General features: G+C 55.9%; 1 pseudogene across 1 annotated transcript in view; it reads right to left on the reverse strand.

Annotated features, from left to right (window-relative positions):
- Nucleotides 1-24,835, reverse strand: part of LOC145340636 (semaphorin-6D-like) — a 28,970-nt pseudogene extending 4,135 nt beyond the window's left edge. The window contains exons 1-15 of the transcript XR_013886269.1: nt 24,696-24,835; nt 23,822-23,882; nt 22,481-22,543; nt 20,972-21,073; nt 19,334-19,424; nt 17,817-17,936; nt 16,623-16,711; nt 14,571-14,788; nt 11,571-11,702; nt 8,869-9,024; nt 7,232-7,405; nt 5,818-5,955; nt 4,768-4,845; nt 980-1,038; nt 136-152 (exon numbers count right to left, since the gene is read on the reverse strand). The product of XR_013886269.1 is annotated as a semaphorin-6D-like (transcript). The remainder of the gene's footprint in view (nt 1-135; nt 153-979; nt 1,039-4,767; nt 4,846-5,817; nt 5,956-7,231; nt 7,406-8,868; nt 9,025-11,570; nt 11,703-14,570; nt 14,789-16,622; nt 16,712-17,816; nt 17,937-19,333; nt 19,425-20,971; nt 21,074-22,480; nt 22,544-23,821; nt 23,883-24,695) is intronic.
- Between the last annotated feature and the right edge of the window lie 427 nt (nt 24,836-25,262).

Here is a 25,262-nt window from a genome sequence, read left to right on the forward strand (position 1 = left end):
CCCCGGACACACTCCGGAAGGATGTGGAGACTCTGGAGAGAGTGCAGAGGAGGTTCACCAGGATGTTGCCTGGTATGGAAGGACTGGGGTATGAGGAGAGATTGAAGAAATTGGGGCTGTTTTCCCTTGAAAGACGCTGACTGAGGGGGGATCTAACAGAGGTATATAAGATTATGAAGGGTTTCGATAGAGTAAACAGAGGTAAGCTGTTTCCTATGATAGAGACACATAGGACAAGGGGCCATGGACTTAAGGTGAGGGGGGAGAGAGGTATAACACGGATATTAGAGGGAGGTTTTCACACAGAGGGTAGTGGGGGTATGGAATGCTCTGCCAAGTAAGGTGGTGGAGGCGAACATGCTGGAGTTGTTGAAGAGTAACTTAGTCAGGCACACGAGTGGGTTGGAGATGGGTGGATATAGGAGATTGTTTTAAATAAGGGTCATTAGCATTGGGACGTCCCTGGTAAGGTAAATGAGTATAGTATGATAATAATGTTTTTCTCTTTTAATCCACAGGTTTTAAGTCGGTCCGCCTCGTGTCCAACGAGGGGCATACACGCGATGGGTCGTACTGGGGCTGCTCTTGGTTGTTGGAGATTGGCCTAGTGCTTCATGTCGTTAGTGTGTGCCTAAACCGGACCAGATACTGGGCAAGACGACAGCTCAGTGACTATCACTGATTGCAGTGCAGACACATGGATTTGGGCCGGTGTCTGTGTGGAGAGTTGGCGCATTCTCCCCGTGTCTGCGTGGGTTTCTCCGGGCGCCGGTTTCCTCCCACACCCCAAAGATGTGCTGATTTGGAGGTAATAAATTGTCCCTAAATTAGTTTCCCTCAATCTGGATGGCCATAGAACATTAGACAGGGGTCGTGGGTGGAGAGGGGGACTGGTAATGTTAAGATGGCGGCGCGGGCTCGTTGGGCCGAAGGGCCTGTTTCCCGGGCTGTTCTTGTTCTTCGTTCTTTGTTCGCTCACCTTCACATCGCTCCAGGTGATGTATCCTGCCATACTCTACATCTTGCTCAAAGCCACTCCTGTTGGGGGGGTGAGAGAGAGAGAGAGGCCTCATCATTCAGATCCCTGCGGCTAATCCTGCCTCACCACAGGACGTTCCTCGCTAGGCCCCGACCCAGCCCCCCCCCCACCTCTCCCCAGCCCCCCCACACGCGGATCTGGGGGGACCAGGGGCTTGGGAAACCCAACAAAGGGTCTGGAAATTGCTTCCCGGTTCCCGGGGGCTCCCACTCGGACACCGGGAGGCGCTGCAGGCTTTCGGGCCTACTGTAGGCCTCACTGGTTTGGGCTGGAGTTGTCCATTCGGCTGGCACCATACTCCCTTGTACCCATCCTGGGGGGAGCAAGGAGGGGCAACGGTGAGGTGGGGGGGTTGGATCAATAATCTGGAGGGTGCTACTAATGCGGGACGCCGGTTCGAGTCCCACCGCAGGTCAGCTGGTGGTAAATTCTAATACTTCTCATCAGCAGCACTTTTGGCCAAATGACTTGCTCTTGGACCAAGTACTTGGCGCACTTTCTGTCCACCGTTCGCCCCCTCCATCCCCCTGGACGATTTTACCATGTCCAACTCTCCCCGTATCACAGTAGTTAGCACCGCTGCCTCACAGCACCAGGGACCCGGTTCGATTCTCGGGTCACTGTCTGTGTGGAGTCTGCACATTCTCCCCGTATCTGCATGGGTTTCCTCTGGGTGCTCCGGTTTCCTCCCACAGTCCAAAGATGTGTAGGTTAGGGTGGATTGGCCGTGCTAAATTGCCCTTAGTGTCCAAAGATGTGTAGGTTAGGGTGGATTGGCCATGCTAAATTGTCCTTAGTGTCCAAAGATGTGCAGGTTAGGGTGGATTGGCCGTGCTAAATTGTCCCTTAGTGTCCAAAGATGTGTAGGTTAGGGTGGATTGGCCATGCTAAATTGTCCCTTAGTGTCCAAAGATGTGCAGGTTAGGGTGATTGACCCAGAACAGTGCCCTCTTGAGTCTGCTTGTGTATGTATGCGTATAAACCAAAAAAAACAAACCGGCATAAACCAGTTCCCTCGGGATACTATAGAACACGAGGATGCGATTGAGCCAAAAACATGTGTCTGAGAAGGTTCCAGAAAACCAACTGTGGGTTTTGTTTTGCTGAGCAATAGGCGGATTTTTTTGGATGGGGAGACTGCCTTTCGATGATAACCCCAGTGACAAATATTGTTTGGACATTCCCCCAGGGACAGCCCCACTGTTAGAAGGCAGCATTTAAAACATGTAAGGATAACAAGAGATACACCTAACCTACACATCTTTGGACACTAAGGACAATTTAGCATGGCCAATCTACCCTAACCTACACATCTTTGGACACTAAGGGACAATTTAGCATGGCCAATCCACCCTAACCTACACATCTTTGGACACTAAGGACAATTTAGCATGGCCAATCCCCTAATCTACACATCTTTGGACACTAAGGGACAATTTAGCATGGCCAATCTACCCTAACCTACACATCTTTGGACACTAAGGGGCAATTTAGCATGGCCAATCCCCCTAACCTACACATCTTTGGACACTAAGGGGCAATTTAGCATGGCCAATCCCCCTAACCTACACATCTTTGGACACTAAGGGGCAATTTAGCATGGCCAATCCACCCTAACCTACACATCTTTGGACACTAAGGGACAATTTAGCATGGCCAATCCACCCTAACCTACACATCTTTGGACACTAAGGGACAATTTAGCATGGCCAATCTACCCTAACCTACACATCTTTGGACACTAAGGGACAATTTAGCATGGCCAATCCACCCTAACCTACACATCTTTGGACACTAAGGGACAATTTAGCATGGCCAATCCCCCTAATCTACACATCTTTGGACACTAAGGGACAATTTAGCATGGCCAATCTACCCTAACCTACACATCTTTGGACACTAAGGGGCAATTTAGCATGGCCAATCCCCCTAACCTACACATCTTTGGACACTAAGGGGCAATTTAGCATGGCCAATCCCCTAACCTACACATCTTTGGACACTAAGGGGCAATTTAGCATGGCCAATCCACCCTAACCTACACATCTTTGGACACTAAGGGACAATTTAGCATGGCCAATCCACCCTAACCTACACATCTTTGGACACTAAGGGACAATTTAGATGGCCAATCCACCCTAACCTACACATCTTTGGACACTAAGGGACAATTTAGCATGGCCAATCCACCCTAACCTGCACATCTTTGGACACTAAGGGGCAATTTAGCATGGCCAATCCACCCTAACCTACACATCTTTGGACACTAAGGGGGCAATTTAGCATGGCCAATCCACCCTAACCTGCACATCTTTGGACACTAAGGGGCAATTTAGCATGGCCAATCTACCCTAACCTACACATCTTTGGACACTAAGGGACAATTTAGCATGGCCAATCCACCCTAACCTACACATCTTTGGACACTAAGGGACAATTTAGCATGGCCAATCCCCCTAATCTACACATCTTTGGACACTAAGGGACAATTTAGCATGGCCAATCTACCCTAACCTACACATCTTTGGACACTAAGGGGCAATTTAGCATGGCCAATCCCCCTAACCTACACATCTTTGGACACTAAGGGGCAATTTAGCATGGCCAATCCCCCTAACCTACACATCTTTGGACACTAAGGGGCAATTTAGCATGGCCAATCCCCCTAACCTACACATCTTTGGACACTAAGGGACAATTTAGCATGGCCAATCCACCCTAACCTACACATCTTTGGACACTAAGGGACAATTTAGCATGGCCAATCTACCCTAACCTACACATCTTTGGACACTAAGGGACAATTTAGCATGGCCAATCCACCCTAACCTACACATCTTTGGACACTAAGGGACAATTTAGAATGGCCAATCCCCCTAATCTACACATCTTTGGACACTAAGGGACAATTTAGCATGGCCAATCTACCCTAACCTACACATCTTTGGACACTAAGGGGCAATTTAGCATGGCCAATCCCCCTAACCTACACATCTTTGGACACTAAGGGCAATTTAGCATGGCCAATCCCCCTAACCTACACATCTTTGGACACTAAGGGGCAATTTAGCATGGCCAATCCACCCTAACCTACACATCTTTGGACACTAAGGGACAATTTAGCATGGCCAATCCACCCTAACCTACACATCTTTGGACACTAAGGGACAATTTAGCATGGCCAATCCACCCTAACCTACACATCTTTGGACACTAAGGGACAATTTAGCATGGCCAATCCACCCTAACCTGCACATCTTTGGACACTAAGGGGCAATTTAGCATGGCCAATCCACCCTAACCTACACATCTTTGGACACTAAGGGGGCAATTTAGCATGGCCAATCCACCCTAACCTGCACATCTTTGGACACTAAGGGGCAATTTAGCATGGCCAATCCACCCTAACCTGAACAGAGCTGCCTTGTATTGACCACCAGAAGGCGCATGGGAGGCTCAGGCCTTGCATGGAATTGGCCACTCTGGCTGGTCGAGTGGTCAAGAAGAGTGCCCCGCACAACATGGCCATCCTGGGTTGGGGGGGGGGGGTCAAATGGTCAAGGGGACGCCATGCTCAAAATGGCTGACCTGGTGGTCAAACAATCAAGGGGATGCCATGCTCAAAATGGCCGACCCGCTGGTCAATTGGTCAAGGGGCTGAGCAGACATGACAAAATGGCCGCCCTGTTGGCACCAGGGGCGGGCGCGCGATTGGCGGAGTGACTGACCTGGTCCCGGGATGAAGTGTGGCGCAGCGTCCCGCCTTGTCCCAGCCGCAGTAGGGGTCCCTCGCACCGATGCAGGCCCTGTGGGGTGGGGTGGGGTGGGGTGGGGGGAGACGATAAATAAGAAACATTCGCCATCGCGGTCACAAAATCCTTGTTTCCTCCCCCCCCCCACCAACCTCCGTGACCCCCCCCCTCCCATTGCCTGCTGGGATGACGTCGGCCCCTCAGGAGTAACCTCACTCACTTCCGCCCCTCGCCCAGTTCATTCCCAGAAGGCTTTTCAGTGGAGATTTGAGTCCAGGTTCTAATCCTGATCCCACAATCACTCCCAACTGGCTTCTGAAGGGAGACTAGGCCGCAGGTTGGCTATTGCTATGGCAACCTGGTTCTGTAGGGTGCCATTACCCCCCCAACCACCGACCCCCCCGAGACACATGCCGGGGGGGGGGGGGGGGTAGGTGGGGGAGGTGTGGGGGGGCGGTATGAGGGACAGGCAACCAAAAAGTGGGCCAAAGAGGAGGAGAGAGGGACAGAGAGGGAGGGAATCATTCCAGTTTCCAGTTGATATCCGGAGCGCCCCCCCCCCCGCTATCCACCACCACCCCCCCACCCCCCCCACAACACCCCGCCCCCCCCCCCCCCGTCACTCCCAGGAGAACGATCCCAGCACCTCGCCCCCAAAGACCCTCGGGCAAATCTCCCTCCATCATCGCCCCCCCCCCACCGACCCCCAACCCCGAGCTCCCTCCACGCTTGACGGTGTTGGGGGGGGACAGCACTGCGGGCGACCTGGGGCCTAACCCGGGCGGAAGGCCCCCCCCCCACCACCTCCCCACCCCCCCCCCCCCCCCGTGTGTTTGCCCCTCCCAAGCCCAGCCGTCTCTCCACCCACCCCCCCCACACAAACCAACTCCCCAAGAACCTCTCGCCGAGCGCGCGTCGGAATCTCCTCGGGCGCAACTCGGAATTCTGTTCCTCCGCGCCCCCCCCCTCTCTCCCCGGTCGACGGGGCTCTCCCCCCCTCCCCCACCACCCCACCCCCCCTCTTACCGTTTACACTTCCCGTAACCCTGGCAGCGGCTGAGGGGAACCCGGATAACGCACCCCGGGAAGCCCACAAACAGGGCATGATGGTCCTTGTCCAACTCCAGGCCCAGAATCCTCCTGTCTTCACCTTTGACACTGCACCTAAAAATGGCCGACAGAGAGAGAGGGCGAGGTGAGGGGTGAAAGGTCGATGGCCGGTGCTGGGGGTTTCACCTGTGTCCGTGTACCTCAACCCCCCGCCGCAACCTCACTCGAAACATGAGGCCATTCAGCCCCTCTCTGGCCGTCCAGTCAGACGGCCCTTCGTGGTCCGATATCGCGACTTCCCCCTCTCACGTTTGCCATCATCACCTCCCCGACACCCGTTCCCCACCTCCGCCCCACCACACTGCCCCTCAGCCCCGATGTTTTTTTGGGAAAGGAGGGGGAGAAAGTTCCGGGTTCTCCCTCCCGCTCCGTGTGAGGAAGGGCTCCCTGGTGCCATATTCCCTGAACGGTTCTCCCCTCCACCCCCACCTCATTTTAAGGTTCCCCTCCCCCCAACTTGTTCTGGACTCTCTCCTTCCTTCCCCCACCCCAGAAGACCCTCTGTCTCTCTCTCTCTCTCTCAACCCTTGACCTCCTGAACCCTTGACCTCCTGAACCCTTGACCTCCTGAAACCTTGACCTCCTCAACCCTTGACCTCCTGAACCCTTGACCACTTCAACCCTTGACCTCCTGAGCCCTTGACCTCCTCAACCCTTAACCTCCTGAACCCTTGACCTCCTCAACCCTTAACCTCCTGAACCCTTGACCTCCTCAACCCTTAACCTCCTGAACCCTTGACTTCCTGAACCCTTGACCTCCTGAACCCTTGACCTCCTGAACCCTTGACTTCCTGAACCCTTGACCTCCTCAACCCTTGACTTCCTGAACCCTTGACCATCTCAACCCTTGACCTCCTGAACCCTTGACCATCTCAACCCTTAACCTCCTGAACCCTTGGCCACCTCAACCCTTGACCTCCTGAACCCTTGACCATCTCAACCCTTGACCTCCTGAACCCTTGACCTCCTGAACCCTTGACCACCTCAACTCTTGACCTCCTGAACCCTTGACCTCCTGAACCCTTGACCTCCTGAGCCCTTGACCTCCCGAACCCTTGTCCTCCTGAACCCTTGACCTCCTGAACTCTTGACCTCCTGAACTCTTGACCACCTCAACCCTTGACCTCCTGAACCCTTGACCTCCTGAACTCTTGACCACCTCAACCCTTGACCTCCTCAATCCTTGACCTCCTCAACCCTTGACCTCCTCAACCCTTGACCACCTCAACCCTTGACCTCCTGAACACTTGACCTTCTGAACCCTTGACCTCCTGAACCCTTGACCCCCCCCCCCACCTTCTCCGCCCCGCCTCGGTCTTCACTCACTCACTTCTCAGGGTTGTAGACATCCATCTCCTCCAGCAGGAGGCCCTCCGTCGGGGAGTCCGGGTGAATCCGGGGAAGTACCTTCAGGATGGTCCCGTCTTCCGCGCTGACGAACAGCACGGTGTAGTTCTGGTAGGGTCCGGCCGCCGTGTCCGCCACAATCTGCGTCAACTTGGACCTGAGGGGGTGGGGGGTGAGGAGGAAGGGGGGGGTGGTGAATGTCCGATGAGGGTTAACACGCAATGGTAAGATCGTCACGACGCCAGCGATTAAACCCAACGAAAATCGATAACTCCTTTCGAGATCCGGGGTTGGGGGGGGGGTGGGGAGGAGGGTCATTGGTGTGGGACCCAGCATTGCCCATCCCTAACTGCCCCCTCTTGTCTCGTTCGGGCCATTTCAGAAAGGGGGGGCAATTAAGAGTTGGCCACATTGCTGTGTGTGTGGTGGGAGGAGGTCTGGAGTCACGTGTAGGCCAGACCGGGTAAGGACAGCAGATTTCCTGCCCTAAAGGGGGGCAATTTAGCAAGGCCAATCCACCCAACCTGCACCCTTTTTTGGGGATATATTTCCAATGGGATGGCGAATGCTTCGGGGGCGGTGGGGGAGGGGGGCTTGCAGGTGGTGGTGTTCCCCGTGTGTCTGTTGCCCTCACCGCCCCCCCTTGGCCTTCTAGATGGTCTGGGAGGTCACACAGTGGGGAATACTGGATCTTGGGAGGTTAGGCTTACAGGACAGGAGGTCAAGGGTTCAGGGGTCAAAGCTCAGGGGGCAAAGTGTTCGGGAGGTGAAAGTTCTGCAGGTCCAGAGTTCAGGAGGTCAAGGGTTGAGGTCAAGGGATGGGGAGGTCAGGAGTTGAGGAGGTCAAGGATGCAGGAGGTCACAGGTTCAAGAGGTCAAGGGTTCAAGAGGTCAAGGGCTCAAGAAGTGAAGGGCTCAGACGGTCAAGGGTTGAGGTAGTCAAGGATTGAAGAGGTCAAGGGTTCAAGAGGTCAGGAGTTGAGGAGGTCAAAGGTTGAGGAGGTCAAGGGTTGAGGAGGTCAAAGGTTGAGGAGGTCAAAGGTTGAGGAGGTCAGCAGTAGAGGAAGTCAAGGGTTGGGGTCAAAGGTTCAAGAGGTCAGGAGTTGAGGAGGTCAAAGGTTGAGGAAGTCAAGCATTGAGGAGGTCAAGAGTTCAGGAGGTCAAGGGTTGGGGGGTCAAAGGTTCAAGAGGTCAGGAGATGAGGAGGCCAAAGGTTGAGGAAGTCAAGCGTTGAGGAGGTCAAGGGTTGAGGAGGTCAAGGGTTGAGGAGGTCAAGGGTTCAGGAGGTCAAGGGTTGAGGAGGTCAAGGGTTCAGGAGGGCAAGGGTTGGGGTCAAAGGTTGAAGAGGTCAGAAGTTGAGGAGGTCAAAGGTTGAAGAGGTTAAGGTTGAGGAGGTCAAAGGTTGAGGAAGTCAGAGGTTGAGGAGGTCAGAGGTTGAGGAGGTCAGAGGTTATAGACGTCATGGGTTCAGGGGATATGGATGTCACCCTCGGGACCCCAGTACCTTCAGGCCGCAGGCTAGTTTCTTGAGACTCAAGACCTGTAACCATTATCCCAGGGCCATCTCCTATCCCCCGCCACCCCCCTCCCCGCCCGCCCCCCACCCCCCCCCGGCCTTACCTGCCAGTTGTCCGGGTCAGCAAGGGCTGTTCCATTATTGGCGAGACGCTCCCATCCAGCAGGGGGTGGGACTTGATGAACGACAGACTCTCATCGGGGAACTCGTTGCTGGTTTTGTAAGCCTCCGCCTCACCCTGTCCCGCACAAGAGCCGGGCCTGGAAAACCAGGACACAGGAGAGAGTTAGACCCGCTATCCCCATAACCCCACACATTTCCCACACTAATCCCCCTAAGGGGCAATTTAGCAAGGCCAATCCACCCTAACCTGCACATCTTTGGACACTAAGGGGCAATTTAGCACGGCCAATCCACCCTAACCTACACATCTTTGGACACTAAGGGGCAATTTAGCATGGCCAATCCACCCTAACCTACACATCTTTGGATACTAAGGGACAATTTAGCATGCCACCACTTCAACGAGCAGAGAATTCCAGAGATTCACCACCCTTTGAGTGAAGAAGTTCCTCCTCAACTCCGATCTAAACTGTCCCCCCCACTTATCTTGAGGCTGTGCCCTCTAGTCCTACTGTCCTTTCTAAGTGGGAAGAATCTCTCTACCTCTACCCTATCCATCCCTTTCATTATCTTAAGATCCCCCCTCAGCCTTCTAAACTCCAACGAGTACAGACCCTGTCTATTTGGTCTCTCTTCATAGTCCAACCCCCTCAACTCCGGTATCAGCCTAGTGAACCTCCTCTGCACTCCCTCCAAGGCCAATATATCCTTGCGTAAGTGCGGCGACCAAAACTGCACACAGTACTCCAGCTGCAGCCTCACCAATGCCCTATACAGCTGCAGCAAGACCTCCCTACTTTTATATTCAATCCCCCTCGCTATGAAGGCCAGCATCCCATTCACCTTCCTGACCACCTGCTGCACCTGCAGACTGGGTTTTTGCGACTCATGCACAAGGACCCCCAGGTCCCTCTGCACCGTAGCATGCTGCAGCTTTTCACCCTTTTAAATAGTAATCCCTCCTACTATTATTTCTGCCAAAGTGGATAACCTCACACTTGCCAACATTATACTCCATCTGCCAGGTCCTCGCCCACTCGCTCAGCCTATCCAGATCCCTCTGCAGACTTTCCACACCCTCCGCACAATTTGCTTTTCCACTCATCTTGGTGTCATCAGCAAATTTCGACACCCTACACTCGGTTCCCTCCTCCAAATCATCTATATAAATGGTAAATAGCTGAGGCCCCAGCACCGACCCCTGGGGCACTCCACTAGTCACCAAACGCCAACCAGAATAGCACCCATTGATACCAACTCTCTGCCTCCTATTAGACAACCAATCCTCCATCCACGCTAACACCTTGCCCCCAACTCCATGCCCCCTAACCTGCTGTAGCAACCTTTTATGAGGCACCATATCGAACACCTTCTGGAAATCTAAAAACACCACATCCACTGGTTCCCCTCTATCTCCCTCAAAATAGAACATAGAAAAACTACAGCACAATCAGGCCCTTCGGCCCACAAGTTACGCCAATCCTATCCCTACCAGGCCTATCTATAACCCCCAATCCCATTAAATCCCATGTACCCATCCAGAAGTCTCTTAAAAGATCCCAACGAGTTCGCCTCCCCAACTCCCTAATGGGAGGGAGAGTTACAGAACAGAGAGATCTCGGGGGACAGGTCCATAGCTCCTTGAAAGTGGTGGATGGAGTGGTGAAGAAGGCATTCGGCATGCTTGGTTTCATTGGTCAGAACATTGAGTACAGGGGTTGGGGACGTCTTGTTGGAGTTGTACAAGACATTGGTAAGGCCACACTTGTGTACAGTTCTGGTCACCCTATTATAGAAAGGATATTATTAAACTAGAAAGAGCGCAGAAGAGATTTACTAGGATGCTACCGGGACTTGATGGATTGGGGAGAGGCTGGGATAGACTGGGACTTTTTTCTCTGGAGGGGGTGATCTTATAGAGGTCTATAAAATAATGAGGGGCACAGATCAGTGAGATAGTCAATATCTTTTCCCCAAAGGTAGGGGAGTCTAAAACTAGAGGGTGTAGGTTTAAGGGGAGAGGGGGAGAGAGACAAAAGAGGGGCAATTTTTTCACCCAGAGGGTGGTGAGTGTCTGGAACGAGCTGCCAGAGGGAGGCGGGTACAATTTTGTCTTTTGAAAAGCGTTTAGATGGGTACGACGGGTATAGAGGGGTATGGGCCCAATGCGGGCAACTGGGATTCGCTTAGGGGGTTCAAAAAAGAGGGTGGCATCGACAAGTTGGGCCGAAGGGCCTGTCGCCATGCTGTAAATCTCGATGACAATGGCTTGCTCGGAGGGCGAAGGGGGTAACTTTACCCAAATAAAGTGAGTTTCGCCGTGTTTGCCTCAGGTAAGTGGCCACAACGCCACAGGACGCTTGACGACGGTCGGCCATCTTGAGGCTCGGGCCTTTCCTGGAGATTGTCCTGACCCAGAATTCTCCGCTCTTCCCTCCAACGACGCTGTCCGGGGAAAGGACACCAACGCGTGCCGCAACCCCGCCCCCCCTCCTCCACCCAGAACGCGGCTACACGCGCTGCGCTCCGAGAACGTCCCGGAAGAGACAACAGTTCGGCCCTCGCGGAAGGCCGCTGACTTCCGGCCGGGAGCCGCGTTCTCCCGCTTGTCGCCAGAGAACCCCCCCCACCGTGGGCTGCCCCCCCACTCACCGTGGCTGAAGGTGAGACGGGGGAACGTTACCTGGGCTTTGGCACTCTGTCAGGTGGCACAGGTGACCAGGAAGAGTCCGTGGATCGCTGATCCTTGAAGGGTCCATGAAATACGGACTGGATGTCATCCATATAGTAGGCGCAAACGGCAGATCCTGGGATACTGTGCAAGAAAGACGCTTGGGTTATTAACTACTGGGCAGCAGCCCCCAACTGTTCCGTAATCTCCCTTGAGAAAGATGGAGAGCTGGGCAGAGAAGCGGCAGATGCAGTTTAACCCTGAGAAGCGCGAGGTGATTCATTTTGGTAGGACAAACTTGAATGCGGATTCCAGGCAGGGTTCTGAGGTGGAACAGGGAGAGCTTGGGGGGTTCATATCCACAGATCTCAAGGAAGGACTGTTACTTACGGGGCAAAAAACTGCAGCAGGCGACGGTGCAGAGGGACCTGGGCGTCCTTGTGCACGAGTCGCAAAAACCCAGCCTGCAGGTGTAGCAGGTGGTCAGGAAGGCGAATGGGATGCTGGCCTTCATAGCGAGGGGGATTGAATATAAAAGTAGGGAGGTCTTGCTGCAGCTGTATAGGGCATTGGTGAGGCCGCAGCTGGAGTACTGTGTGCAGTTTTGGGCGCCGTACTTACGCAAGGATATTTTGGCCTTGGAGGGAGTGCAGAGGAGGTTTACTAGGCTGATACCGGAGTTGAGGGGGTTGAGCTATGAGGAGAGGCTGAATAAACTGGGCTTGTACTCGTTAGAGTTTAGAAGAATGAGGGGAGATCTCATTGAGACGTATAAGATGATGAATGGGATGGATAGGATAGAGGTGGAGAGACTCTTCCTGCTCAGAAAGGACAGTAGGACTAGGGGGCACAGCATCAAGATAAAGGGGGGGGCGATTTAGAACGGAGTTGAGGAGGAACTTCTTCACTCAAAGGGTGGTGAATCTCTGGAATTCTCTGCCCGTTGAAGTGGTGGAGGCTACCTCGCTAAATATATTTAAGACACGGGTTGATGGGTTTTTGATAAGAGAGGGGATTAAGGGTTATGGGGAGAGGGCGGGAATGTGGAACTGAGCCACGACAGATCAGCCATGATCTTATTGAATGGCGGGGCAGGCTCGAAGGGCTAGATGGCCGACTCCTGCTCCTATTTCTTATGTTCTTACGTAGAAGGCTTATAGCGTGTTAGCGTTTGTTGACGGGGGGTTTGAGTTTAAGAGCCGTGGGGTTATGCTACAACGATACAGGACCTTGGTGAGACCACATTTGGAGTATTGTGTTCAGTTCTGGGCACCTTACTATGAGAGGGATGTTGGAGAGAGGAGATTGACCAGGATGTTGCCTGGTTTGGAGGTCTTATGAGGAGAGGTTGAGGGAGCTGGGGGCTTTTGTCTCTGGAGTGGAGGAGGATAAGAGGTGACTTAATCGAGGTTTATAAGGGGGATTTGATAGAGCGGAGGTGCAGAGACTATTTCCTCAGGTGGGTGTAGGGGGGCACAACTGTAAGGTGGGAGATATAGGAGGGATGTCCGAGGTAGATTCTTCACTCAGAGAGTGGTTGGGGTGTGGAATGGACTGCCTGTGGAGTCGGACACTTGAGGAACTCTCAAGCGGTTATTGGATAGGCACATGGAGCACACCAGAATGATAGGGAGTGGGATAGACTGATCTTGGGTTCGGACATAGCTCAGCACAACATTGAGGGCCGAATGGCCTGTACTGTGCTGTACTGTTCCATGTTCTATGTCCTAAGATAGCTCCACCATACTTAAAAAATACGCATGGAGGGAAGACGCCATATTGGAACGGACAAGCGCGGCCAAATTCCCCTCAAAATCCATTTTCCAGTTGGCCGGCGACACCACCGCAGTGGGTTGGATCTCCAACAATGACGGGACGGAGAACAGGAATGAGATAGAGAGTCTGGGGAACCAGTGGGGCAACAATAATCTCTCCCTCAATGTCAACAAGATGAAGGAGATGGTCATTGACCTCAGGAGGCGTAGAGAAGGACATTCCCCTGTCTACATCAACGGGGACAGAGTAGAAAGGATCGTGAGAGCTTCAAGGTGTCCAGATCACCTGTCCTGGTCCCCCCCACTCTATAGTTAAGAAAGCCCCACCAACGCCTCTACTTTCTCAGAAGACTAAGAAAATTCGGCATGTCCGCTACGACTCTCACCAACTTTTACAGATGCCCCATAGAAAGCATCCTTTCTGGTTGTATCACAGCTCGGTCTGGGCTCCTGCTCTACCCAAGACCACAAGGAACTACAAAAGGGTGGTGAATGTAGCCCCAATCCCATCACACAAACCAGCCTCCCATCCATTGACTCCGTCTACACTTCCCGCTGCCTCGGGGAAAAGCAGCCGGTATAATCAAGGACCCCCCCCCCCCACACACACCCCGGACATTCTCTCTTCCACCTTCTTCCATCGGGAAAAAGATACAAAAGTCTGAGGTCCCGTACCGACCGACTCAAGAACAGCTTCTTCCCTGCTGCTGTCAGACTTTTGAATGGACCTACCTCACATTAAGCTGATCTTTCTCTACACCCTCACTGTGACTGTAACACTACATTCTGCACTCTCTCCTTTCCTTCTCTCCGATGTACTCCAATAACGGGCAGGTACAGCACGGGGTTAGATACAGAGTAAAGCTCCCTCTACACTGTCCCCCCATCAAACACTCCCAGGACAGGTACAGCACAGGGTTAGATACAGAGTAAAGCTCCCTCTACACTGTCCCCCCATCAAACACTCCCAGGACAGGTACAGCACAGGGTTAGATACAGAGTAAAGCTCCCTCTACACTGTCCCCCCCATCAAACACTCCCAGGACAGGTACAGCACGGGGTTAGATACAGAGTAAAGCTCCCTCTACACTATCCCCCCAATCAAACACTCCCAGGACAGGTACAGCACGGGGTTAGATACAGAGTAAAGCTCCCTCTACACTGTCCCCCCATCAAACACTCCCAGGACAGGTACAGCACGGGGTTAGATACAGAGTAAAGATTGCCACCTGGTTACCTGTTAGTCTGGGTGGTGAAGATCCCGATGACAGCGGGGCGCCCGTTTAGGGGCACCACCTCACTCAGCGACATCAGGGAATCGAAATAGAAGAAGGATTCGCCCGCAATGGAACAGTTGAGTCGAGCCTTTAAGAATGAGGTCCAGTACTTCTCCAGAACCCGCGGGGAGCCCCCCTTATCGTTCTTGCAAACCCGACCAACTCGAGAGAACACCACCTATCAACATGGAGAAGATCAGAGACAGCCGAACGTCCCCTACACCCCCTCCCTATCTCTGTAACCCCCTACACCCCCCTCCCTATCTCTGTAACCCCCTCCCTCCCCTACACCCCCTCCCTATCTCTGTAACCTCCTCCCTCCCCTACACCCCCTCCCTATCTCTGTAACCTCCTCCCTCCCCTACACCCCCTCCCTATCTCTGTAACCCCCTCCAGCCCCTACACCCCCTCCCTATCTCTGTAACCTCCTCCCTCCCCTACACCCCCTCCCTATCTCTGTAACCTCCTCCCTCCCCTACATCCCCTCCCTATCTCTGTAACCCCCTCCAGCCCCCTACACCCCCTCCCTATCTCTGTAACCCCCTCCAGCCCCCTACACCCCCTCCCTATCTCTGTAACCCCCTCCAGCCCCCTACACCCCCTCCCTATCTCTGTAACCCCCTCCCTCCCCTACACCCCCCTCCCTATCTCTGTAACCCCCTCCAGCCCCCTACACCCCCTCCCTATCTCTGTAACCCCCTACACCCCCCTCCCTATCTCTGTAACCCCCTCCCTCCCCTACACCCCCTCCCTATCTCTGTAACCTCCTCCCTCCCCTACACCCCCTCCCTATCTCTGTAACCTCCTCCCTCCCCTACACCCCCTCCCTATCTCTATAACCCCCCTCCAGCCCCCTACACCCCCTCCCTATCTCTGTAACCCCCTCCAGCCCCCTACACCCCCTCCCTATCTCTGTAACCCCCTCCCTCCCCTACACCCCCTCCCTATCTCTGTAACCCCCTCCAGCCCCTACACCCCCTCCCTATCTCTGTAACCTCCTCCCTCCCCTACACCCCCTCCCTATCTCTGTAACCTCCTCCCTCCCCTACATCCCCTCCCTATCTCTGTAACCCCCTCCAGCCCCCTACACCCCCTCCCTATCTCTGTAACCCCCTCCAGCCCCCTACACCCCCTCCCTATCTCTGTAACCCCCTCCAGCCCCCTACACCCCCTCCCTATCTCTGTAACCCCCTCCCTCCCCTACACCCCCCTCCCTATCTCTGTAACCCCCTCCAGCCCCCTACACCCCCTCCCTATCTCTGTAACCCCCTCCAGCCCCCTACACCCCCTCCCTATCTCTGTAACCCCCTCCAGCCCTTACACCCCCTCCCTATCTCTGTAACCCCCCTCCAGCCCCTACACCCCCCTCCCTATCTCTGTAACCTCCTCCAGCCCCCTACACCCCCTCCCTATCTCTGTAACCTCCTCCAGCCCCCTACACCCCCTCCCTATCTCTGTAACCTCCTCCAGCCCCTACACCCCCTCCCTATCTCTGTAACCCCCTCCAGCCCCTACACCCCCTCCCTATCTCTGTAACCCCCTCCAGCCCCCTACACCCCCTCCCTATCTCTGTGCACCGCCGCACTGTGGGAGGGTCGGTGCTGAGGGAGCGCCGCACTGTGGGGAGGGTCGGTGCTGAGGGAGCGCCGCACTGTGGGGAGGGTCGGTGCTGAGGGAGCGCCGCACTGTGGGGAGGGTCGGTGCTGAGGGAGCGCCGCACTGTGGGGAGGGTCGGTGCTGAGGGAGCGCCGCACTGTGGGGAGGGTCGGTGCTGAGGGAGCGCCGCACTGTGGGGAGGGTCGGTGCTGAGGGAGCGCCGCACTGTGGGGAGGGTCGGTGCTGAGGGAGCGCCGCACTGTGGGGAGGGTCGGTGCTGAGGGAGCGCCGCACTGTGGGAGGGTCGGTGCTGGGTGGCTAGAGCAATGCAGCTCCTGTTTCTCTCTGCCAATGGTTAATTCCTCTGCTCTGACAGTCTCTGACACCCAGACTGAGTCCCAGACAAAATTCCTTACCCTCCCGACTGCTGTATACTCCATGGAGATCTCACGGAAGAAGAAATAAATATAATGGCCATGTTCGATCGCACGGACAAAGTGCGGCTCTGTACAAACAAACAAAACTATTATTCTCGAGAGACAGTGTAGAGGGAGCTTTACTCTGTATCTAACCCCGTGCTGTACCTGTCCTGGGAGTGTTTGATGGGGGGGACAGTGTAGAGGGAGCTTTACTCTGTATCTAACCCCGTGCTGTACCTGTCCTGGGAGTGTTTGATGGGGGACAGTGTAGAGGGAGCTTTACTCTGTATCTAACCCCGTGCTGTACCTGTCCTGGGAGTGTTTGATGGGGGGGACAGTGTAGAGGGAGCTTTACTCTGTATCTAACCCCGTGCTGTCCCTGTCCTGGGAGTGTTTGATGGGGACAGTGTAGAGGGAGCTTTACTCTGTATCTAACCCCGTGCTGTACCTGTCCTGGGAGTGTTTGATGGGGGGACAGTGTAGAGGAAGCTTTACTCTGTATCTAACCCCGTGCTGTACCTGTCCTGGGAGTGTTTGATGGGGGAACAGTGTAGAGGGAGCTTTACTCTGTATCTAACCCCGTGCTGTACCTGTCCTGGGAGTGTTTGATGGGGGACAGTGTAGAGGGAGCTTTACTCTGTATCTAACCCTGTGCTGTACCTGTCCTGGGAGTGTTTGATGGGGGGACAGTGTAGAGGGAGCTTTACTCTGTATCTAACCCCGTGCTGTACCTGTCCTGGGAGTGTTTGATGGGGGACAGTGTAGAGGGAGCTTTACTCTGTATCTAACCCTGTGCTGTACCTGTCCTGGGAGTGTTTGATGGGGGGACAGTGTAGAGGGAGCTTTACTCTGTATCTAACCCCGTGCTGTACCTGTCCTGGGAGTGTTTGATGGGGGGGACAGTGTAGAGGGAGCTTTACTCTGTATCTAACCCCGTGCTGTACCTGTCCTGGGAGTGTTTGATGGGGGGACAGTGTAGAGGGAGCTTTACTCTGTATCTAACCCCGTGCTGTACCTGTCCTGGGAGTGTTTGATGGGGGGACAGTGTAGAGGGAGCTTTACTCTGTATCTAACCCCGTGCTGTACCTGTCCTGGGAGTGTTTGATGGGGGGACAGTGTCTGGGCCTCTCTCTGGTGCAGTTATCCCTCCCCTGACGATGGGATATGTGTTTGGGGGGTTTCCGATCTTACCTTTTAGCCATTTTGAATCATATTTGACACTTCGCAGCACTGGGTTGTCACCGAGGCTCCGATATATCACTGCGTCGCTCGCCAAGAAGTCTGCCACAGTCGCAGAATACAGGTTACCGTCTGGGAATGTTCAAACAGAGATTGTCAGGCAAACACCCCTCCACCTCCCCTACACCCCCTCCCTATCTCTGTAACCTCCTCCAGCCCCCTACACCCCCTCCCTATCTCTGTAACCTCCTCCAGCCCCCTACACCCCCTCCCTATCTCTGTAACCTCCTCCAGCCCCCCTACACCCCCCTCCCTATCTCTGTAACCCCCTCCAGCCCCCCTACACCCCCCTCCCTATCTCTGTAACCCCCTCCAGCCCCCTACACCCCCTCCCTATCTCTGTAACCCTCCTCCAGCCCCTACACCCCCCTCCCTATCTCTGTAACCCTCCTCCAGCCCCTACACCCCCCTCCCTATCTCTGTAACCTCCTCCAGCCCCCTACACCCCCCTCCCTATCTCTGTAACCTCCTCCAGCCCCCTACACCCCCCTCCCTATCTCTGTAACCCCCTCCAGCCCCCTACACCCCCTCCCTATCTCTGTAACCTCCTCCAGCCCCCTACACCCCCTCCCTATCTCTGTAACCCCCTCCAGCCCCCTACACCTCCTCCCTATCTCTGTAACCCCCTCCAGCCCCCTACACCCCCCTCCCTATCTCTGTAACCCCCTCCAGCCCCCTACACCCCCTCCCTATCTCTGTAACCTCCTCCAGCCCCCTACACCCCCTCCCTATCTCTGTAACCCCCTCCAGCCCCCTACACCCCCTCCCTATCTCTGTAACCTCCTCCAGCCCCCTACACCCCCTCCCTATCTCTGTAACCCCCTCCATCTCCCCTACACCCCCCTCCCTATCTCTGTAACCCCCTCCATCTCCCCTACACCCCCCTCCCTATCTCTGTAACCCCCTCCATCTCCCCTACACCCCCTCCCTATCTCTGTAACCTCCTCCAGCCCCTACACCCCCTCCCTATCTCTGTAACCTCCTCCAGCCCCTACACCCCCTCCCTATCTCTGTAACCTCCTCCAGCCCCCTACACCCCCCTCCCTATCTCTGTAACCCTCCTCCATCTCCCCTACACCCCCCTCCCTATCTCTGTAACCCCCTCCAGCCCCCTACACCCCCTCCCTATCTCTGTAACCCCCTCCAGCCCCCTACACCCCCCTCCCTATCTCTGTAACCCCTTCCAGCCCCTACACCCCCTCCCTATCTCTGTAACCCCCTCCATCTCCCCTACACCCCCCTCCCTATCTCTGTAACCCTCCTCTGCACCAGCAGACTGGGTTTTTGCGACTCATGCACAATGACACCCAGATCCCTCTGCACGAGGGACAAATGAAATAAATCGAATCAACTTCATTCGTCTTTGTACAAAGCTGCGGGGCTGATCGGGGAAGGGGTGGGGGGAAGTGGGGAGAGTTCGGTGGGGGGGCAGGGGGGCGAGATCCCAGAGTTCTGCCCCCTCTACTCACCAGCAAAGAGGGCGACGTTGGTCTGTCTTGTATCGAAGGGGCAGCGAGCTTGGCCATTTAAGTCTTCACCCTCCTGAATGAGTGATTCCATCTGGGAAGAGAGAGCGAGAGGGAGAGGGTAGAGGGAACGGTCGTTGCGTCTCAACATTGTCCGCTGGCGATCGGGGATCGCCGGCAGGAGAGAGGGAGCGGAACGCCCCCCCCCCCCGTCCACTTTGGGGTCTCCTGAATCCCGACCCTTCCCCCATTACGCCAAGCCCTTCTCAGCACACCGCCCACGGCGCCGACCGCTGGCCAGTTCCCCCGAATGACACCGTTACCCGTTTACATGCGGGATTTTCCAGCCTCGCCCGCGGGATTCTCCAGCCTCCCACACCGGCGGCGAGGGGGCATGCCGGCCAACCCCCCCCCCGCCCCGCGCGGAACTTTCCGTCCCCGTCAGTGGGGCTTCCCGACCCGCCGTCGCGGGATTCTCAACCCTGCCGCTGGGAATTTTCCAGACCCGCCTGCGGGGGATTTTTTCCAGACTCGCCCACGCAGCTTTCCAGACTCGCCTGCGGAATTTTTTTCCCCCCTCGCGCAATTTTCAAGACTCGCTCGAAGGGTTTCCCGGTCTCCCGCGCAGAATTTCCCTGACTCGCGGGTAGGATTTTCCGGAACCGCGCTCGGAGTTTTCTGGCCTCGCCCGTGGGACTTTCCAGACCCGGCGCAGGGGATTTTCCGGACTTGGACCCGTGGAATTTTCCAGACTCGCCCGCAGAATTTTCCAGATTCGGCACGAGGAGTTTTCCAGACTTGGACGTGTGGAATTTTCCAGACCTGCCTGCAGAATTTTCCAAACTCGGCACAAGGAATTTTCCGGACTTGGGCATGTGGGATTTTCTGGACCCGTGCATGGAATTTTCCAGACTTGCCGCGAGGAATTTTCCGGACTTGACGCAAGGAAGTGTCCGAACTCGTGTGCGGGATATTCCAGACTCGGGCACGTGGAATATTCCAGACTCGCCGTGTACTTCTCCGGACTCGCGGACTTAAGCTTCCGGGACTTGCACGTGGGATCTCCCGGTTTCACGTCCGTCTCGCTCCGGCCCACCCCGGGATCAGAATACCCCGCTCTGAACCAAACCTCCACACCCAGCAGCGGGACAGGAGAATCCCAGCCCCCGGGGTCGGGGGGGCGGGGGGGGGGGTGGTGGGGTGGGTGAGAGTCCGGAGAATTCTGGCCGAAGTTTACTTTCCGACCGGTGAGTGGGCTTGTAGGAATTGTCCAAGTCTGGAAAATGCCTCACGCCGGGTCTGGAAAATTCTGCCGGCGAGTCCGGAAAATCCCTTGTGCCGGGTCTGGAAAATCCGGCGGGCGAGCCCTCAAAGTGCGGGCCGAAGGTGCTGGCCTCAGCTTTGAGCCGGTGGGGGTGGGGGTGGGGGTGGGGGGAGGTTTGCCCGTCGGGCGCGTTTAGCCCCGCCGGGGGAGGAACGCGGGGGTTCACGCCGGGAGGCCAATAATCGGGGAGCCGATGGGCAGAATGGCCTACTCCTGTCGCTCCTGATGTCACGGGGAAATGCGGGCCTCCTGCCCTATTGTGGCAACGCACCCCCCTCCCCAGCCCCGCAGCGCCCCCCCCCCCCCCCCCCCCTCACCTTGTAATTCCGACAGACCGGATTGAAGGCATTGGTTCCGCAGGCGAAAAGCGTCCGATCGTTCCGCGGGACCAGGACACGGATGAAGTTGTGGCACTCGTCCTGTGGGCAAGGCGGGGGGTACGGTTAAACATTCTGGAGGGTCTAACGCAGATAGGAAGTGTACAGCAAACAGCAGGACCCTTAAGAGCATGGATAGGCAGAGGGATCTGGGCGTCCGGGGACACAGGGTCACCGAAAGTGGCGACGCAGGTGGAGAAGGTGGTCGAGTAGGCGTACGGCAACGCTTGCCTTCATCGGCCGGGGGCACTGAGTTTCAACGTTGGCCAAGTCATTGTTGCCGCCTTATAGAGCCTTAGTTAGGCCGCACTTGGGAATATAGAGTTCAATCCTGGCCTACCAGAAGGGTGTGGAGGCTTTGGAGAGGGTGACAGAGAAGATTGACCAGGGTGTTGCCCCTGGTACGGAGGGCATTAGCGACGAGGAGAGGTTGGAGGAACTTGGTTTGTTCTCACTGGAGGTTGAGGGGGACGATCTGATAGAAGTCTACAAGATTATGAGGGGCAGAGTGGAGCTTTCTCCCCCCCAGGGTGGAAGAGTCGGGGGGCACAGGTTTAAGGGGCGAGGTTTAAAGGAGATGTACGAGGCCGATTATTTTTACACAGTGGGGTGGTGGGGGCCTGGAACTCACTGCCGGGGCGAGGGAAACGGAGACGGTAGTGAGTTTGTATTGACAAATCCATGAATAGGATGGGAATAGAGGGGTAGGGTCCCCGGGAGGGTAGGAGGGGGGTGTTTTAGTTCAGTGGGGGCAGCGTGGTCGGCTCGGAAGGGGCTGCCGTTCTCCTTGTTCGTCCCGCGACAAGTTGGCCAAAATTCAGGCTGCCAGGGCGACGCTAGGCCCCGTTGCTACCGCTCCCCTAGCAACCGGGCCTCCAAGTAGGCCCGAAGCCTGAGAGCTTTCTGAGCCGCCTGGGCCCAGTTGTTTGACGGTCCCCAGGGATTGGAGGGGCCTCGGGGGAGGAGAAGGGGGAGGAGGGAAGGGGAAGTGGGCGGAGGGGGAGAGAGAGAGAGAGGCAAAACCGAGACGTTTATCCCTGATCGAGTCAACGGTCCCCAAAGCGTTCCCCGAGCACCGCTCCCTTGGCCGTCTTATTCATGGCCGCACCGGGTCTCAGTCGGCGGGGCTGATCCACTGTGGGGGGCGTCACAACCTCCCCCCCCCCGCCCCGCCCGATCACGTGACTTTTGTTTCATTTCACCCTCGTCAGCAGGGGCTAAATAAGTCATCCCCGTTCTCTCGACTTGACCTCGAGGGGTAAGGGGTGGGGGCGGAGGGAGGGGTGGGGGGGTGGGGAACGCGTAGCCCAATCCTTCCCGCAAGGAGAGGGAAGGCCGGACCCCGACTCGGGTGGGCAGGGTCAGAGGTCATGGGTTGGGTCGCTAGGGGGAAGGATGGATACAGGCCCGGACGCCCCCCCCCCCCCACCCCACCCGAGTGTCACTCACGTGATGTTTGCCCCTCATGGCACAGTTCTGCATGTCGTTCAGTCTGGTTTTCCACACCGCTCTCTGAAGGGGCAAAAGAAAGGACACACGTGACTCCTTCCCCGCCGGAGTGAGCCCCGCCCCGCCTCTCCCGACCCCCACCTCCTTCAAATCCGTCCCTCCCACCTTCACCAGGCTTCACTACGAAAGCCGGGCCTCTCACGGGAGGGCGGTGGGGGACAGAGTGTCCCACCCTTGACATCCGGCACCCTTTCCGACCCCCCCACTCGTGTACCGGTGGCACTGTCGTGGGCTAATTGGTCTGAAGCCTTTCTGTGTAGGCCCCATTTCTTTTTGCCAGGAGATGGACGCTAACTTCCTGCTGCGCGTGGCTAAGGATTCTGAAGCCTTTCTGTGTAGGCCCCATTTCTTGTTGCCAAGAGATATGCGCTAACCTCTCGTTGTGCGGGGCTAAGAACTCTGAAGCCTTTCTGTGTAGGCCCCATTTCCTCTTCCCCGGAGATGTGCACTAACTTTCCATTGTGCGGGGCTAAGAACTCTGAAGCCTTTCTGTGTAGGCCCCATTTCTTGTTGCCAGGAGACGTGAGCTAACCTCCCGCTGTGCAAGGCTAAGGCTTCTGAAGCCTTCTGTGTAGGCCCCATTTCCTGTTCCCCGGAGATGTGCACTAATTTTCCACTGTGCGAGGCTAAGGATTCTGAAGCCTTTCTACGTAGGCCCCATTTCCTGTTGCCAGGAGATACGCGCTAACCTCCCGCTGTACGAGGCTAAGGATTCTGAAGCCTTTCTATGTAGGCCCCATTTCTTGTTGCCAAGAGATATGCGCTAACCTCATGCTGTCCAGGGCTAAGGATTCTGAAGCCTTTCTGCGCAGGCCGCATTTTTGTTGCCAGGAGATGCACATTAACCTCATGCTGTGCGGGGCTAAGAACTCTGAAGCCTTTCTGTGTAGGCCCCATTTCCTCTTCCCCGGAGATGTGCACTAACTTTCCATTGTGCGGGGCTAAGAACTCTGAAGCCTTTCTGTGTAGGCCCCATTTCTTGTTGCCAAGAGATATGCGCTAACCTCATGCTGTCCAGGGCTAAGGATTCCGAAGCCTTTCTGTGTAGGCCCCATTTCTTGTTGCCAGGAGACGTGCGCTAACCTCCTGCTGTGCGAGGCTAAGGCTTCTGAAGCCTTTCTGTGTAGGCCGCATTTCCCGCCCTGAATCGTGAAGAGGCGGAGCGATGGTTCCTAACCATCTATAGTAAAGCGGGGATGGGTTCCCCGTGAGGCCATGCCACCGCCCTCCCACAGCGGACAATCCGGAATGACGCCCCCTCTCGTTGAGGTCTGCACTTACCCGGCGCGGAGTGAGGTCGCCCTGAGGATTGACTCCGAGGTCAAAGGAGTAGATATGGTCCCTGTTCCGAAGAGAAAAGGGGAATTATTGATCAACTGAGTGGCTTCTTCAACCCAAGAATCAGTTCCAATTTAGCGGAGGATTCCTAACCGCCACGAGCTCACCTTCCTTGGCATTGCTCGCCATCACAGAGGGAAGGAGTATGGCATTGTGCAACACCCGTGGCATTGCTCGTCATCACAGAGGGAAGGACTGTGGCAGCGTGCTACACCCGTGGCATTGCTCGTCATCACAGAGGGAAGGAGTATGGCATTGTGCCACACCCGTGGCATTGCTCGTCATCACAGAGGGAAGGAGTATGGCATTGTGCTACACCCGTGGCATTGCTCGTCATCACAGAGGGAAGGACTGTGGCAGCGTGCTACACCCGTGGCATTGCTCGTCATCACAGAGGAAAGGAGTATGCCACTGTGCTACACCCCGTGGCATTGCTCGTAATCACAGAGGGAAGGAGTATGCCACTGTGCTACACCCCGTGGCATTGCTCACCATCACAGAGGGAAGGAGTATGGCACTGTGTAACACCCGTGGCATTGCTCACCATCACAGAGGGAAGTAGTATTTCATTGTGCGACACCCGTGGCATTTGCTCATCATCTTGAGGGAGGAGGTGACAACCCCTCCCCCGACGCCTCCCACCTCTTTGGGTAACCCCACCTCCTCACAACCTTCTGAAAAACAAAAGGAAGGCCAGACTCTGCAGTCCCTCCCCTCTGCTCCCCCTACCACCCCACACCCCCCCCCCACCCCAAACGGCCAGGAGGTCCCACGCACCTCCCCCACCTCACCACGCGGCCGTCCCTGTCCCCCTCACCTGGCTGTGATGTAGAGCGTCTGGTTGACCCTGAGAAGCCGCTGGAAGTCGAGGCCGGGCGGGGCAGAATCGTTGTCAGACGCCAGCCCCCGGAACGCGGGGTAACCCCGGGCATCTGGGAGGGCAAGAGAGGAGAGGAGTCAGGCGCAGCAGGATGCTGGTGGGAGTGGGAGGGTGGCGGCGGTGCGAGCAGGGTGACAAAGGCGGGAGGGGGAAAAGATGGAGGGGGAAGATCCCGTGGCTGCTTTTGGATGAAGAGGGGGTGGTGGGGGGGGAGTTTGGGGTGGGGGGGATGTGACTAGGATGGGAGTTCTCCACCCCGCCCCCAAGGGTCCAATGGGCTCAGTATTTGTCCCTCAAAACAGAAATGCTAAAGAAAGGCACAGGTTGTGTCATCGCTCTGCGTGGGATCTTCCTCTGCATTGACTCGCTGGCTTCCCTCCCTCCGTTACGAGGGTGGCCCCACTTCACCGAGGGCAGCCATTTCATTGGCCGCAAAGGAACGTCACGAGGAGCTCTTTGGCCTCAGGACCATCGAGGGCACAGATGGAGGCCATTCAACCCCTC

This window comes from Carcharhinus amblyrhynchos, unplaced genomic scaffold (genome assembly GCF_965287045.1).
Source record: "Carcharhinus amblyrhynchos unplaced genomic scaffold, sCarAmb.v2.hapA chromosome_1231, whole genome shotgun sequence".
NCBI classification, from domain to species: Eukaryota; Metazoa; Chordata; class Chondrichthyes; order Carcharhiniformes; family Carcharhinidae; genus Carcharhinus; species Carcharhinus amblyrhynchos.